Below are 10,621 nucleotides of genomic sequence, written 5' to 3' on the forward strand. Positions count from 1 at the left end.
CTTATGTGAGCCGATGCTTCTAAGAAACAATAGATGAAAAAGTACTGAATCACGAGACACAGCTGTGAAAAAGGCGTTAGACAACAGCTTCCGTTTTTATAATTGTAACTTAAGAATCAAAGGAACGCTGCCAAGTACGTACATCTGCTGACGTCACGTCTGGTCCCACAGCTCTCGCCTCTCTTCCCTGATTGGACTGTTCAGAATTTAGCCGAGCAAAATCGTTGGTCATTACAGCCTGGCCAGATGGACCTGTAGGGGTTCAGGAACTGAATTAGGCACGTTCATCTGCTCTGCAAGGCTAAAAAATATGGCCCGGTGGAGCAAAAACCCTGGCCGCCAGGAGGTGTTATCCGGCCCTTTAAACAAATTTGGAGATAAAAGGGAAAGCATAGCCTCCGCTGTACGAACAGCGGTGTCGCAGAAGACAGAGTTTTTCAACCACAGAGTGGTTAAAAATGTGCAATTACCCACTAGTTCCAAGACATGATAGAAATGGTATTAAGTATGTTTAAGGCACACACACACACACACACACACACACACACACACACACACACACACACACACACGTGTTTATATATGTAAATGCAAAAGGTATATAAGAGATCTGACACGGGTCGTGCGGCGACAGGATTCGAACCCATTGCATCGGAGTGCTAGGGCGGAATATTGCCAGTGCGCTACGCGAATGCATGTAATTACAGGGAGTATGTATTCAATTTATCTTACAAACTAAGTTCTGAGAGTTATGTTTCTGACTCACAGGTGCCACCCATTGGTGTTAATAATACAGTGCATCTATGGATACAAACGGCTTCTTTACTAGTGCAGTACAGGAGAACATCAGTTTGAAAGACGTGGGGAGTCCATATGTGTTCACAATAAGTAATAATAATGTGAAGAACCAATGGAACAATGTGGTTTGGTTGTTATTTACTGGGAATTGGGCTATGATTGTACAGGTCCACCCTACCTGAGATCAGATTAGGATGTATGCGTGCCTTGACATGACATATTTTTCACACCTCTGATTTACACTGTTGAAGGCAGCTCACATGTTTACATAATTAATGTGTTCTGCTAGCCAAAGCTCCTGCCTCATGTGACCTGGTGACTGAAAGTGAGCACAAGAAATGTAGGCTTGTATCTGTGCAGTAAGAAAGCACGCTGGGATTTTTGGAAGCAGTAATTTACTGTTAAAAAAAATAAAAATGCAATGAACAGAACAAGTCACAAGGTAAATCAGAAACCATTTTTTTGTCATAAAACACAGCAAACAGAAAGTAATCTCACATAAATAGAAAGTGCACTCTACAGAACAACATCAATTTCCACAACTCTGTTGTCTGCCAGGACTAAGCGGACCTTTACAGGTGGTGCCTCCATTAGTCGTTCTACTGGAGTCCACAGGCTTTCTGGGATGGTGACCCTCCTGTCGTCATCGAGAAGGAGTTCCAGGATCCCTGGAACTCCTTCTACCTCAGCCACTCCGTAGGCCCCAGTGATGACGACATCCTGCTTATTGTAGTCCTGTGAAAAGAGGAAAAATCCTCAGCTGAACAGGAGGGATAAATACTGTCCTTGTCACTCATTATTCTAACTTTATTCTTCTCCCATGAAGTATGTCAAGGGTGTAAACCAAGACATTTTGTGGTCAAATCTGGCAATTTTTCTGTGAACACACTGCAAGTGTCACCTCTGACAATCAAAGTCAATCATAAAGTAGCAACCAAAGTGACTCACCTCAATGGCTGTGTAAGCCGTGCTGTGAAGCTGGAAGCCATATCCGGTTACTTTGGGCTTTAGGTGGCTGATTTTGATTCCGGTGCCGAGCCCACCGATCTCCAGGACAGCAGCTTCCCGCCATAGGCACACGACAGCTTCCAGCCCATCCTTCAAGAGAATGCAATATTTGTATCAGTAATGTCTTTACTAATTTAATGGCTTGTATTGTCAGCCCCAATGGGTTATGACAATCAAGAAAATGCATAAATGAACAATAAAAGTACTCACTTGTTTGACAGAAATTTTACGGAAGGGAACCTCCTCCTTCCCCATAACTAGTTTTTTAATAGACGTCAGCTGAAAAGATGTTTTGAAGAGAAACACACAGTTATACGTTTTTTTTCTAAATGCCTAACTTTACATTGGAAATGGCTAGAGTATTACAGCAGTGCTTTGCCTCACCTCTGAAACCTCAGCCTGAATAGACACAAGGTTAACATCCCCCCTAGCAGACCTAAGGTCAACTAGGGGGGATGGTGGGTGAATCAGGCTGTTGGCCTGATTCTGAAGCTCCTCTGTGACCTGGATGACTGAGCTTCTGTAAAATATGGTGTCTCTAGTGACCATTAGAGAATATGGCGGGGAGTCCCCCCTCAGGCGGTAGCCTCTAATGACGTAGCTGCCTCCCTCTTTGACTCTGCCCTTCACCTCCTCTAACAAAGTGACTTTTGTGATTGTTGAGCCGTCGCACAGAACGGCCACGGCGTTATTCTTTGTGACTTTGGGTTTTGGTTTGTCGTCGTTGAACTCCCACACCAAGACCCGCGGCTGATCAGCAATTTTCAGCACTGTGATGTGCAGTGGTGGCAACCGTGAATATGGCGTCTCCATTTTAGTTTTTAGCACACTTGAAAGTGCCATTCTGAAACAAACATAGCAGTTCAGTGAAGTTAGAAAGAATTAGCACTTTATTTTACTCTATAAAAAAAAATGTCAGGTAAACCAGTGTGTGTGTGTGTGTGTGTGTGTGTGTGTGTGTGTGTGTGTGTGTGTGTGTGTGTGTGTGTGTGTGTGTTGGGGTGTGTGTGTGTGTGTGTGTGTGTTGGGGTGTGTGTGTGTGTGTGTTCAAGACTGATGCCAGTGACATTGCATAGTGTCATTGGATGAGTTCAGAGTATTTTACGGGCACTTACTCAGTGGTTGGTTTAGCAGACATTCTGTATTTGCTGTGAAGAAAAACACAAGTTTAAGGTCTCAGATGTGATGAGATAAAAGCCACTATCGTATCACAATTAGTCAGTCATCAAATTGTAGATCCATTCATAACATCTGTACCTTATACCTTCATATAATCTTTTGTATTGTAGTTGAAAGGTCTACAGTATATATTTATTTATTTATTTATTCCATAGCTAACAGTGTTGCAATTGCTATGTTCCCCAAACAATCAAGTATAACATCAACCTATTTTAATAAAGGTCCATTTTCTGAACAATCTATGTATGTTTAACCGTCTGGATCCCAAGCATATTTTTAACATTTTTTGTATCCATCATGTTTGTGGTCTCTCTGGTCTCAATTGTGTCTATAAATTGAAGTGCAGCACCTTTGTACATTTAGAACAACGATGGCTACAGGCTGATGTAACTCAATTCTGTCTTTATGTAGCGTATTAGAATTTTAGGCCGGTTTTGCTTCTGTCACATGTTTTAGTCACTGTGTGAACTCATTTTTCCCCTGCAAAATGAACTTCCACACTTCTATGAGCTGAGGAGAGCCAGGCCTAGAGCCACATGTAACCCAACAATGTGTCAGCAACAAAGCAGAACCACAATGCAAGAGACTTTTCAAAAAGTAAAGGTGTTAATAGAATATTCACTCAGAACGTCTAAGAACTACTAATAACTATGTAAAAATCACTTTATTGGAGTATTGGATCAAGGAAGAGTGAAGCGTTTTCATTTTTACAAGGTCTTAACACACAGAGTGTTGGTCATTGGTGTAGAGCGGCCCCAAGCTGAAACATGACACCAGAAAGATGGAAGGCAATTTTCAAATAATTCTTTAGATGTAAATAAAGGATATATAATGACAATTAAGGGCTTGTGTAAAGTTGTAAATAATGTAGAATTATTATTATTATTATTGTTATTATTATTATTGTTTTGTATTTATTTATTTAGTTTACAGAATAGAGCTACAGCAAACGGTTCATTGTCTGCATATTTTTAAAGAGGACGTGTGAATACAGGCGATGTGGACGCAGTCTCACAACAATCACTCTTTCTTTCGGCTTTAAGGCATGTTGCTGACGTCACGTCTGATAGTTTCAGGGACCGTAGAAAATGTGTGAATCTGACGAGAAAACCCTTTTTTACAGCTTGTGAGTACGACTAATTGTTTTATAAGGCCAGGCCTATGAAAATGACTCCGTTTACAACCCGCACGCAGGTTTGGGATCCAGAGGGTGAATGTTACAATGACATGGAGGGCCAACCAATAACTCCACCAGCTGATTTCAATGATAAGTCCCTGCTCTCTGCTTGAAAGTGAGGGGATCAGTGAAACCAGCTGGTGGAGCTTTTGGTTGGAAGTAAAACCTGCAGCGTGTCGGCCCTGGTGTAGCGCAGTGTTTCTCAACCCTGGTCCTGGGGACCCCATACCCTGCGTGTTTCAGATGTTCCCGACTCCAACACACCTGATTCTAATGATGTGCTCATCATCAAGCTCTGCTCGAGCCTGATAAAGAGCCATTCAGTAGAATCAGGTGTGCTGGAGTGGGGTAACATCTAAAACATGCAGGGCATGGGGTCCCCAGGACCAGGGTTGAGAAACACGGGTGTAGGGTTGTAATGGTACAATAAAACATGAAATAAGAGATAGAACAGTAAATACAAGCCATAAGTAATGTTAATGTTTGATACTGAATTCAGAGCAAAAGTTAAATGATAACATTAAAATAAATGTGTATAGGAAGACAAAATCACCAGTTTTATGTAATGTTACATTTAAAGACTCCAACTTTGACCAAGTACATGAAGTTATCTAAATTCAGTAAGACAGTAAGGCCATGAATCAAACCTTTAAGACACCACAAACGAATTTCAGGGTAAAATATGAACCTGTAAGCCTCAGATATACTTTATTGTTGTCCAATAAACACAATTTATGGGGTTTTGAATGTTCTTAATAAAAATAGAGAGGGTCCTTACCTCTGTCTGTCTTCAGTGGAGCGAAATGAAGTCAATGACTGAATTAAATTGACCCCCCCCCCCCTGAGCCCTTACAGACTTAATTAAGATCACCTGGAAAGTGTCTGAGTGCAAGATTACAAGGGCTCAAAATGGTTAAACTCTGATTGGGGCAGCACTTTGCCAATTCTCACACAACCTGCATGTGATGATGTAGCTCACCTGAGCTGACAGTATGAACTGTTACTGAACAAGCTTTAGATTGAAATAAATGACATTTAACCTGTATGCTCCCATATGTCAAAATTCTTTATACATCAAAATGAAATATGAATGCACAAAATCTGAATTAACTCATTAAACTGTACATACCTTATCTATAAATAGATAAGAATATATAAATCTGAATTTCAATTACAATACATAGATAGAAAAATATTTAGGTAGATTACGGCTGTTTTATTAATTATTAATGACTGGAGGAGAACCCGGAAGAGGTATGACGCTGCGCCTTGAAACATGGCAGAAAAGAAGAAGCAGGAGACCCAGCGATCCCTGTCAGCATGTGGTTCTGTCAGGTGTTCCTCCCCCAACCACACAGGAGCTTTTACAGACACAACTCAGCAGAGGGCTAGGTAAGTAAGCACATGACACTACTGAATGAGTTATGGTGACATTGACAGGAAAAAAAATACAGCTTGATCAGTGCTTCAACAGTCCTTTATTGCCCTGCAGTTATCTGGTGTAGCAATTATTGACGTTCCATATTATGACGTTGTCATACTTTATTATAGGGAACATGTAAACAACTTCAGAAAAAAGCTGTGAAATAAAGACAGATGACAAATTGAGTAAATGCCAATACGTTTCTGAAGCGCGGTTAATACACTGTCCTAGTAATGCAAAATAACGCTTTGCTCTGAAGGTACACTTGTTCCGTTGCTACGCGCTGCCCAAGTAGCTGCCTGTTGCAGCAGCTCTCTCGTCTTTGTCCGTGTCTTGTAAATGTTTTCGTCTCTTTTTCGTTATCTTTGTATTTGGAAGGGATCATCACTTCGTATGGTTAATTGTTGGTCATGGACACCAAACTTTTTGTGGCTTCAGTGATATTTTTACTACTGTTCTCCTGTGTTTGTCTGGAGATCCTACATGTAACCATGGCTGCATTGTTTACATGCGAAATTAGCTGTTAGCAGCCTGTAGCATGTCAATGCAAACTAGTGTAAGGCTTGATGATTTCCCTCGAGCTGAGGAGGAGGAGGTGAGGACGACGTGCTGGTTCTCGGATGTGAGCTGGGAGGTGACGACGTGGACCTGTCCTTCCATCCATCGTTGTTGGGAACGTGGGATCTAGTTTCGGGGGATGGACGAGCTAGCTGTGCTAGTGGCATCGTGCTGTTCACGGGCGTGGCTGACGGAGCTGACATCGGACGCCAGCCCCACATTGGAGGAGCTTCGCCTGCTGTGAGCAGACAGGATCCAGGAGACAGAGAGACTGAACAGACTTCTGGGGAGGCTCAGTCCTGGACCCTGTGGAGGTGGAGACTGGCTGGTCTGGAGAGTGGTGGACGGGATGTCGTAATGTAATTTCTAATGGACCTTTTTGTACTTTCTATACTCTTTCTTAGGTGGGCTTTACACGAGTACGAATTTGTACGACTCCGGTAAAATAAACTATAGATCTGGTGATATTGACACACGGAGACGCGTATTTGTCCATGACTCCGCATCTTTTTGAAAACGGGTCTGCAGGTGGATATCTGCGTATTCGTCTTCATGCCGTACTAGGTATAAACACACAAGTCAAGAAAAGACGGTGACCTCAAAGTACCCCTCCTACTCCCCGCCCCCCACCCACGTTGTCACACACAACAACAACAACAATGGCGACAGGCGGACTGATTCTGATACTGTTCCAGCAGCAACAAATATTGCTTCGACTATCATATCAACATTTTCTCAGAGAGCATGAACAACACCAGCTATGGTAACAACAACAAGTAGTGCTCATGCGGAGACGCAGCATGTTACGCGTGCATGAGCACTTGTTGATGTGGAATCCGCCTCGGAGCAGAACCAGACGGGCATCCCGACGACAGTTTTGCGTTGTCATGTAAATGCACAAGGCTATGCACAATACGATGTGTAAACAGCGATACATGTTTTGATGCCGACGCCAAGACGATACAGGGCCGCCCTCGTGTGAGGAGGGCCTCGCTTTTGTTTTCTTAAATGCTGCGGTGACTCCTGAATTTCCCCTCGGGGATAAATAAAGTGTTTTCTATTTCTACTTCTCTATTTCTACACATAGTTGTCAATGTGTGGAGTCAGTTTTGATGTCTACAAAATGTAGCATGTAGTTAAAAATGTTCTTGTGGTTCTTATTACAGGACAACCCCTGCCTAAAGACAAGAGGATACTGGAAACTTACCGCTGCTCTCCAATCATGTCAGCCATCCTCAGATCGTTTATCAATAAACAAGATACCCCTAACAGACCTGTCTACCTTCCTTTTATAATAAAATAATGTATTGTGGAACTTCATGAATATAATCCCTTATGGTCAATGATATTTACTACTTTAAACTGAAGAAATCCTTTTGAATTACAATGAAAGACCATTATAAGTTTTAAATATTTATTGACAGATCATAAATGACACAGTCAGCTTAAACGACAAAATACACAGAAATGACAAATCTTTGTTGTATGGTACATGCACTGCCAGCATGTATAGAGAAATCTCCAAACATCATCTTCACAGTACTTTTATTTTGCTTGATCAAAAACAGAAACACTAGGGTACGGTGGTTTGTAAGTTATACTGCATGACATACTATGAATATTACCAATGAAGGTACACTTGTTGAAGATATAACAGACAACATATATCAGAAGTAATTTGAAGCTATACCATTCATCAGATATCCTTCGGGCTTGTACATTCAGCCCTGACAGGAGTTCTTACTCTGCTCCGCCAACAGCGGTACGTCCCCGGCCTCTGTTCTTGTCTTCTTCCGTGGTCACTGCTGTCCTCCTCGGACGTCAACCTTTGCCATGCCCTCGACCGCGGCCTTGTCTTCTCTGACCCAATGAGGTGCTCGGAGCTGGATTACAGTCAACCCCAGATCCAACTGCACTCTCATCAAAAGCGCTTAAAGAAAATAATAAATATTGAAAAACGTTATAAACCCAAAGCGAAAATCCGACTATAAATAACGGTGTGCTAAAATATCTATGTACGCTCCGTAGTCATTGACTACCTTCACATAATGACATACAATACTAAACGTACAGAAACAGTCAAATCAAACGTTCCTTTTTTTTTTTTTTTATTACTTCTGACTGTTTCCTGCTCTCTGGCTAACAGGAGTTTTTAGCCTAGCAATAACAGAATCAGCCATTTATCTACACATCACATAAACACAAACGTACGTGCTAGCATAATCGCTAGTGCACTACAAACCCTCATTTTGTCTACTCTTAATATGGTACAGTCACGTTACTTACATGAGAATGACACATTCTTTCTTTCCTTTCACAAAGAAATACCACAAACGATGTAGCAAGTTAGCTCTCCACCGCTACCTAGACTCATCCTCCTGCTGTCGTCTGCCTCTGCGCGTTCATGTGGTTCAGGGGGCGGGGTTTTAGAAGAAACCTGGGGGGGTTGCTTTGGTTGTATCGTTTGCAAATCCACCTAAGTGCCGTGGCTTACTCAATGTGACCTACCCTACCTTTCACTGAACTCTACAAAGACGGCAGCAGTCGTCTAACGCAATTATCTGTTCCCCGTGTTCCTTTAGTTGTTTGTGTAGTGTTTCTCAGCAGAGGCTCACATAAGGTACGCTGTACCGTGGCTTGATGTGGATTGGTCTGTGGCGAGCGTGTCATTCAGAACGGTCGTCCAATCAGCAGTTGCTGGTTTTTTTGAAGGTCCCGCCTCAGAAAAGTAATTGGAAGAGGAGCTTCCCAGATGGACTAGTGAAATATTTCCGTGACAGATAAATGAAACCGTCTGTTGTGTCAGGTTTGGCAATTCAACCATCCAACACAAATCACTGTCATCAGAACCTTAAACAGCCAGGCTGAGAGTGTTCCCACAAAGAAGTAAGTAAGGGAAAAGCAACACAAACATATTGAGGAGGGCCTGGAAACCCGTGGATACCCCAACGTGGAAGAGAAAGGACATGTTGATCCCTAACGTAGCAGGAGTATTTGAAAAGAGCTAAGGAGGATATTTGGCAAACACCATATATCTGTTCACTTTAAGCAACTGAGCAACTTGGTGTGTGCTGTCCAAACTTCTACCTCTGAGATCATGTGACCACAACACCTCCTCACATGACTGTAACAGCCCACTCAGGATGACAACGAGTCTTGAGAGGTGAATCCCTGAGATGTGTTTCAACAAGCTACCCATTAGTTATATCACACTGCTGTCCAGCTGTGTCTTCCCCATTAACATACTGGGATTGTTTATAGCCATCCTGTAGGATTGCTAACCGCCTTATCTGCAGCAAACACCGCTACCTGCCCAAGCTACCCTTGAGGACAAAGCAATATACAAGTGCAAATGGACATGAGGTAGAAATAGCTTAAAAGTAGTGAAACAAAGCTTAAATAGAAGAAATGTGCAGCAAAATAGCATAGATGTTAAATAATGTAGCATAAACCTGTTGAAATTGTTGCCCAACCTGCTGAAATGCACTACATATAATAAACAGTGAAGTAGTTAAACTTGTAAAAAGCCTGAAACCTCAAAGAGCAGATTCAGTAACAGTAACATGTTCAAACATGTTAGCAGAGCTGTATTATAAAGACATAAGACAGCACAGTGGGAAAAGGCAAAATGTGGAATGGGAACCATCTTTCCAGTCAAAGAACAATTTGACCGCACTTCAGCTCTGTCAGTGGATAAAATATGCAGCAAACAGACAAATTGTCAAATTATTTATGATTGAATACAATTTGGTTCTTGCTATGCATATAAACCATCAGTTTGAATACACTGCATCAGACCCCCAAAACACTCATTTATAAAGAGTACAGAAATCATCTTGTACAGGGCATCAGAGTAGAAGAGGTATGTGTTAATACAAGCTAGACCTTATGATAAGATAACATCAAAACTAATGGAGCTTGCCTGTTTCACAACTGTGATGTTTAGACCCATTCAAATGAAAGTCATATATTTAATTAAAATGGCATTTTTGTCTTTAAAGCTTCAATAAAAACAAAAAAAGCAACGGTGTATTTGAAGCCTACATGGTGTCCCTTTTTCCAAGATCACTATAAGATGCAAGACTGAACATGTGAATATTGGTGTTAAGAAGGTCAGGCCAGAGATATATTTGGTTATAGAATATGGTCTGTATCATGTTTTCAGTTTAATAACCATGAAGTGAGTATTTTGTTTGTATTAATTTGATGTATTGTTCAGCATTATCAACAGAGTCTGTTCTCTGTATACTTAGACCAGGGCTGATTCCCTCATGACTTCATAAAGCTGAACTGACAGTCAGATCTACATTTAGTTCCTGCTGTGTGTTATTGCAACACTTAGCTCAGATTGCTTAGTTTTACATAAGCGCTAGGTCAACTTTGACCTGTAAAAGGATGACCGACAAACAGAGAGGACCTTTGGAGTCAACACTGATATAATAAGCCCTGTACTGTGAGCTGTGTGAAGACAACACCTT

This window comes from Halichoeres trimaculatus, unplaced genomic scaffold (assembly GCF_033239565.1).
Source record: "Halichoeres trimaculatus isolate MK-OKI-2021-1 unplaced genomic scaffold, fHalTri1.1 fHalTri1_scaffold_28, whole genome shotgun sequence".
In the NCBI taxonomy this organism is placed as follows: Eukaryota; Metazoa; Chordata; class Actinopteri; order Labriformes; family Labridae; genus Halichoeres; species Halichoeres trimaculatus.